The sequence below is a fragment of the Somniosus microcephalus genome, chromosome 33 (assembly GCF_052327205.1).
Source record: "Somniosus microcephalus isolate GS21.2 chromosome 33, FLI_Smic_1.0, whole genome shotgun sequence".
Taxonomy (NCBI): Eukaryota; Metazoa; Chordata; class Chondrichthyes; order Squaliformes; family Somniosidae; genus Somniosus; species Somniosus microcephalus.
The window spans coordinates 24,630,277-24,637,185 of NC_141019.1; the positions used below are offsets into that span (position 1 = coordinate 24,630,277).

The 6,909-nt window shown below is 46.0% G+C and overlaps 1 pseudogene; it reads right to left on the reverse strand.

Annotated features, from left to right (window-relative positions):
* Positions 1–3,516: 3,516 nt before the first annotated feature.
* On the reverse strand, positions 3,517–4,128 carry LOC147097009 (acid-sensing ion channel 1 pseudogene; annotated as a pseudogene).
* Positions 4,129–6,909: the final 2,781 nt, after the last annotated feature.

The following is a 6,909-nucleotide window of genomic DNA, read 5'->3' on the forward strand; positions in this document are numbered from 1 at the left end:
GGCCAGGCAACATCCGTGGAGAGAGAAACAGAGTTAACGTTTCAGGTCGAAACCCTTTGTCAAGTCTTGACGAAGGGTTTCGACCTGAAACGTTGACTCTATTTCTCTCTCCATGGATGTTGCCTGGCCTGCTGAGTTTTTCCAGCATTTTCTGTTGTTATTTCTGGTGGGATGTATTCCTGGAGGTGTCATCACATGACCTCCTGCCTCCAATCACCCCGCCCCCACACTCCCGCCATTGCTCGCCCGACACGTCCGTCCTCGCGGGGCCCTGCCCTTCCCACGGCCAATCGGAAAGCGAACAGACCCTTTCATTAACCGATTGGATGATTCTTGACAGTCAAGTCAAACAGCCTTTTTCCCATGTCCGATATTTTTATAACGAGGAAACAAAAGTGTTCATAAAAAAATAATGCTTTGAAACATGATTTTGTTTTCGATTGCCCCCTTTGATTTTCCTCCCGGGTCTTTGCTCGCTCGCAGCAGAGTTCTGGAGATTAATCCTGGAGGGCTGGCAACCCTATCTCAGAGACACAATTTACATGGCAATAAGAGAACTTATTGTGCTTAGAAATGACAACAGAAAATGCTGGAAAAACTCAGCAGGTCAGGCAACATCCGTGGACAGAAATTTGAGTTGACGTTTCGGGTCGAACCCTTCTTCAAAACTGGAAAGAAAAGATAGATCGGAGGCAGGGCTGCGATCGGACAAAAGAATAAAAGAAACAAAAGAAGTAAAAAAGAGACAATAAAAGGTATTAGAAGCTAGACGAGATGGTAATAGGCTGAGATTAGGTGTAAAGTGTACTGGCAGGGCAAGAGATAGCTGCCAGGTGTGAGAGAGAAACAAAAGGAAAGGGGGGGGGGAAAGGAGTGGAAAAATTACAAGAAAAAATGTAATAGGGGCCGAGGTTATGATCTGAAATTGTTGAACTCGATATTGAGTCCGGAAGGCTGCAGAGTGCCTAATCGGAAGATGAGGTGCTGTTCCTCGAGTTTACGTTGAGCCCTGCCTCCGATCTATCTTTTCTTTCCAGTTTTGAAGAAGGGTTCGACCCGAAACGTCAACTCAAATTTCTGTCCATGGATGTTGCCTGACCTGCTGAGTTTTTCCAGCATTTTCTGTTGTCATTTCGGATTTCCAACATCCGCAGTATTTTGCTATCGTTATTGTGCTTAGATTTGTGGAAAGTGGAAAGTGAGTTGCAAGCAGCCCCAAACTCATTTGAATTAAATCACTTACATATCTCCCTTACACAGAGAGAGGACTTTCAACTCATTAACCCAGAGATGAAAGGACGGTGCACTAATCCACTGTCCCATCCACAAATATCTGTTTTTTTATCTTGATTTGTTGCTCCCGTCCTGGCCAAATGCAGGAAGATCCTGTTTTACTCTGGGATTGAGGCGTTTATTAAGAGCGATGTGTTCAGGCGAATTGCTTTCTCTCCGACGCGCAAACAGTTTCTCTTCTCAATCGCCTCTCTATAGGCGTGTGGCCAATAGTAAACTGCATTTGCTTACCTACAGCCAGGACAGGCATAATCTTCCGATAGTGAAAAGTGCAAGGAAGTTCTCGCTTGGTTTTTCCCTGACAGGGGTTTATTGTAACGAGAATTCCTAAATTTAGAGATAAATTAAAAGCTGCGGGGAAACCGTACAGCTTTAACTGTTTAAAATATCTGATTTCGCTTTTTGAGGCCAAAATGGATTGAGCCGGATGATAATGGACAGGAAATAGACTGCCCAGATCAGCCATTTAAAGGCAAGCTGTTTGCACTTTGCATGGGCAGATCTTGAAGGGAGGAAGAAAAAGAAAGCGCCTTTCACAACCTCCAGACATCCCAAAGTGCTTTACAGCCAATTAAGTGCTTTTAGAAGTGTAGTCACTGTTGTAATGTGGGAAACGTGCAGCCAATTTGTGCACAGCAAGCTCCCACAAACAGCAATTTGATAATGACCAGATAATCTGTTTTTTAGCGATGTTGATAAATATTGGCCAGGACACCGGGGAGAACTCCCCCTGCTCTTCTTCGAAATAGTGCCATGGGATCTTTTTCGTCCACCTGAGAGAGCAGACGGGGCCTCGGTTTAACATCTCATCCGAAAGACGGCATCTCCGACAGTGCAGCACTCCCTCAGCACTGCACTGGGAGTGTCAGCCTAGATTTTTGTGCTCAAGTCTCTGGAGTGGGACTTTGAACCCACAACCTTCTGACTCAGAGGCAAGGGTGCGGCCCGCTGAGCCACAGCTGATACTGTAGAGATCTATCTAAAGCAGATCTCATTTAATTCATAAATGGAGATGGAGTGCATCCAGAGGTCTGTGCCCAAAATGTAAAAATGCCCTACTTTGAAACAGAGAGAGAGATGCGTGATTTACTTGTGACATTTATGCTTCTAAAGTCCTTGTCATTTGTTCCTAAACCAAAAGTCTAATGCATAGGTCATGTCAGAAAGCATGTAAACACAGGGCTCCTGTCAATCCCCGACTGAGGTCAGAGCCAAGTTTGGCGGAAAAGCTGATTTATAAGCGTGATTCACCAGAACTGACAGTCATCACTGTTCACACACACAAAAAAACAATTTTTAGTTTGAAACAAAGTGAGGCATCTCAATCTGCTTGAGACACGATTGTAAAGCACAACTCACCTTCAACATAAGACCCGCCCTCCCTCCCTCCCACGATACATGTTATGCTTGATTGTCGGAATTCACTGCAACAGACATCTCATTGTAACCTCCAAATTTCAGACTCCCAAGCCTTGAGTTGTAAAGATGGGGGCTTGACGAATGTTACATCTGAAGACTGCACCTTGCAATGAAGGCCCTCACACAACGATACTGGAGCTTCAATGATTGTGTCTTACAGCACTGTACTTTATTTAATTTTTTTAAATAGGTTGCAAGCCTGTGTGTAGAACTGCAATCTAATACTACCATCAACCTCATGTTAAATACTTCCACTTATAACTGTTGCTGTGTTCAAGTTTGTTCTTACACAGCCCTATTCCTCCCTTCCCTCAGACAAACCTAGTCTTGTCCAGTGCCTCAAAGTCACCAAACAACTCAAATATCCAGGGATCTACTCCAGACCTCTTTCTCCCCATAACACAGGGTATCACATGGATTTTTCCAACAGTTTTCCTATTGTTTACAGTATTTTTCTTGGGCGTGGAGGGCAAATAATGCCTCAGTTCAGTTCCTATCTGCTGGCTCCATGCTGTAAAGATGTCCATCCAGTACACTGTTAAATTATGACCACAGAATTATGACCAGTTTCTACAGAGAGGCAATCAGACAGGACAACAAAAATACTGCCTCTAACTTAACCATTCATTGGCAAACATTGGATGGTCAACCAAAAACCAGCAAACAATATGTGCAGCAAACACTTTCTAGAACCTGGACCTTCAAACACTTGTCCACATCCAACCCATCAAGGACTAAGGCAAGGTCCTCTGAACACACAACGTTTAAGGCACCAAGAGCATGTTTTAAGCAACTGGCCACTGACTACATTTTACAACTGTCATTTAGGAGAAACTTTGATGCCCATGAGGTACTCACGACTTTGAAGTGTTGGTGTGTGCACTCTTCCCCTCTGTACTTGCAGTCCAGGAGCATATCTCTCATCTCATGCCCAGCTCGATCATAGAACTCCCTCATGTTGAACGGCTTGGGCTTGAAGTCCCTGAAGTTGGCCTTCTCGATGAGGACATCCAGGACGTGTTTCTCGGCCACGTAGGGGTCGGGGATCTCGTACCTGTTGTTCAGCAATGCCAGGAGCTCGCCTGCGTGGTACAGATCGTTCTTGGTGATCTTGCTGAACCGAAATTCGTTGAGGTTGCAGATGGTGATGGCAGGGAAGGTCAGGTTGTAGGCGCTGATCTCGTCCAGCTTGGTGACATGGGGGTACTCGAAGTAATACTGGATTCTCTGGACGAAGACGTGGACCAGGAAGGAGAGGGAGCCGAGGAAAGCCAGGGTCCAGATGATGCGCCTGAAGGAGAAGCGCTCGTAGGTGAAGATGTGACTGATGCCGTGCAGAGTGGAGCTGGTGGCGAAAGCCTGGACGCTGGAAGGTTGCGTGCTCTCCGCATCTTCAGGCTCCACTTTCAGATCCATTGGGCAGAAGCTCCGGGGATGAAGGAGGACCAGAGAGAAATAAACACGAGCAGATCCACCGGGGAGGGGGGAGAGAAATCAACGAGGCAAGATCCGAGACAGAGAGACAGAGAGAGAGAGAGAGCAAGTGAACAGCTCCTCGCAGTCTCACTGCTGTGTGTGTGTGTATATATATAGGACTCGCTCGAAGCACTGGCGAGGTCCCCTGTTTTGGAGTGTCTGCTGGTTCAGATGAATGACAGGCTGGTCGCATTCAGCAGCAGGGGCTTGCAAAAAGCTCGCTTCCAGATAGGTTCCGACGAGGAAGGAACGTAATCGTAAAATAATCTCTTTTTTTTCAAAGGCCAGTCGATTGTAGAAGCCAAAACAGAGAGGAAATCGAGATTCAGCTCCTTGTAGGCGGCTCACTGAGCGGTTGTGTGTATGTGACTGACTGGAGTGGCCCTTTATTTGTTCAATGCCCCCATGCCCTGCTGTGATGCAGACTGATCATTTCCTACTTGCTACAAGGGATCTCTTAAACCCATCTAATCCAATTTTCGAGTCAAATTTCTGACCTGTTTAATCACACAGAATGCTAATTATATTTGTACACCCACCAATTTCTTTTTTTGCAAAGAAATATAAGGATTCCAGATTGTCTTTTATGTACATACCCTGGTTTGTACTGGAGGGCGTCGGCACAACTTGTAAATTTTAATTCCAATTATGAATGAAAATCATTGCCGAAACAGCACATTTTCCAGACATGTAGAAAAAACAGAGGGGGAATTTTTTTCAATACCCGACCTATAATAAAACTATAAACCTGTTCATAAAAAAGACATACTTGCATTTCTATAGCGCCTTTCACGACCTCAGGACATCCCAAAGTGCTTTACAGCCAATGAAGTACTTTTGAAGTGTAGTCACTGTTGTAATGTGGGAAACGCGGCAGCCAATTTGCGCACAGCAAGCTCCCACAAACAGCAATGAGATAATGACCAGATCATCTGTTTTAGTGATGTTGGTTGAGGGATAAATATTGGCCAAGACACCGGGGAGAACTCCCTTGCTCTTCTTCAAAAATAGCGCTGTTGGATCTTTAACATCCACCTGAGAGAGCAGACGGGGCCTCGGTTTAAACATCTCATCCGAAAGACGGCACCGCCGACAGTGCAGTACTCGCACTGGAGTGTCAGCCTAGATTTTGTGCTCAAGTCTCTGGAGTGGGACTTGGATCCACAACCTTCTCTGACTCAGAGGCAAGAGCACAGCCCACTGAGCTGCGGCTGACATGTTTAGAGAGCAGCTTTACAACTTTGCTGTAAATATTGCACAGTGTAAATCTCACCCAATGTCATCTCTGTCCACATCATGTGATGCTGCTATTCTGAGGGAAGAATACAGAGGTCCAGTCACTGGATGGGAAGGGACGATCAGCTGAGTACTTGACACATACAGATATCCATCACTAAAAGTCTCCAATTTAAGTTGCTGTGAAATTTACACCCACTTGCAGTGATTCTTGGATAGAGAACTGGTTGGCAGACAGGAAGCAAAGAGTTGGAATAAACGGATCTTTTTCCGAGTGGCAGGCAGTGGCTAGTGGGGTACCGCAGGGATTGGTCCTAGGACCCCAGCTATTCACAATATATATAAATGATCTAGACGAGGGAACTAAATGTAATATCTCCAAGTTTGCAGATGACACAAAGCTGGGTGGGCGTGTGTGCTGTGAGGAGGATGTTGTGAAACTCCAGTATGATTTGGACAGGTTGGGTGATTGGGCAGGAGCATGGCAGATGCAATATAACGTGGATAAATGCGAGGTTATCCACTTTGGTGGCAAAAACAGGAAGGCAGATTATTATCTGAACGGCAATAGATTGGGAGAAGGGGAAGTGCAACGAGACCTGGGTGTCCTTGTGCACCAGTCGCTGAAGGTAAGCATGCAGGTGCAGCAGGCGGTTACGAAGGCAAATGGTATGTTGGCCTTCATAGCGAGAGGATTCGAGTACAGGAACAAGGATGTCTTGCTGCAGTTGTACAGAGCCTTGGTGAGACCACACCTTGAGTATTGTGTGCAGTTTTGGTCGCCTTATCTGAGGAAGGATGTTCTTGCCATGGAGGGAGTGCAGCGAAGACTCACCAGACTGATACCTGGGATGGCAGGAATGACGTATGAGGAGAGATTGGATCGATTGGGCTTGTACTCGCTGGAGTTTAGAAGAATGAGAGGGGATCTCATTGAAACTTATAAAATTCTAACAGGACTAGACAGACTAGATGCAGGAAGGATGTTCCCGATGGCCGGGGAGTCCAGAACCAGGGGTCACAGTCTAAGGATAAGGGGTAAGCCATTTAGGACAGAGATGAGGAGGAATTTCTTCACCCAGAGAGTGGTGAACCTGTGGAATTCTCTACCACAGAAGGCAGTTGAGGCCAATTCATTAAATATATTCAAGAAGGAGTTAGATATATTTCTTAAGGCTAAAGGGATCAAGGGATATGGGGAGAAGGCAGGGACAGGGTACTGAATTTGGATGATCAGCCATGATCTCATTGAATGGCAGAGCAGGCTCAAGGGGCCGCATGGCCTACTCCTGCTCCTGTCTTCTATGTTTCTATTCTGTTTGGAGCACAACTCTCTTCCCTTAGGGACACATTCCATTTACTCACGCCCAGAGAGTTTAGGTGGAGATTGGCAGAGTTGAGACTTAGGGGTACTGCTGGGGATTAACCAGCAGAGCTGCTTCCAGCTGCCTGCCCAGCAATGACCACTCTCTCCGTTGGCAAATG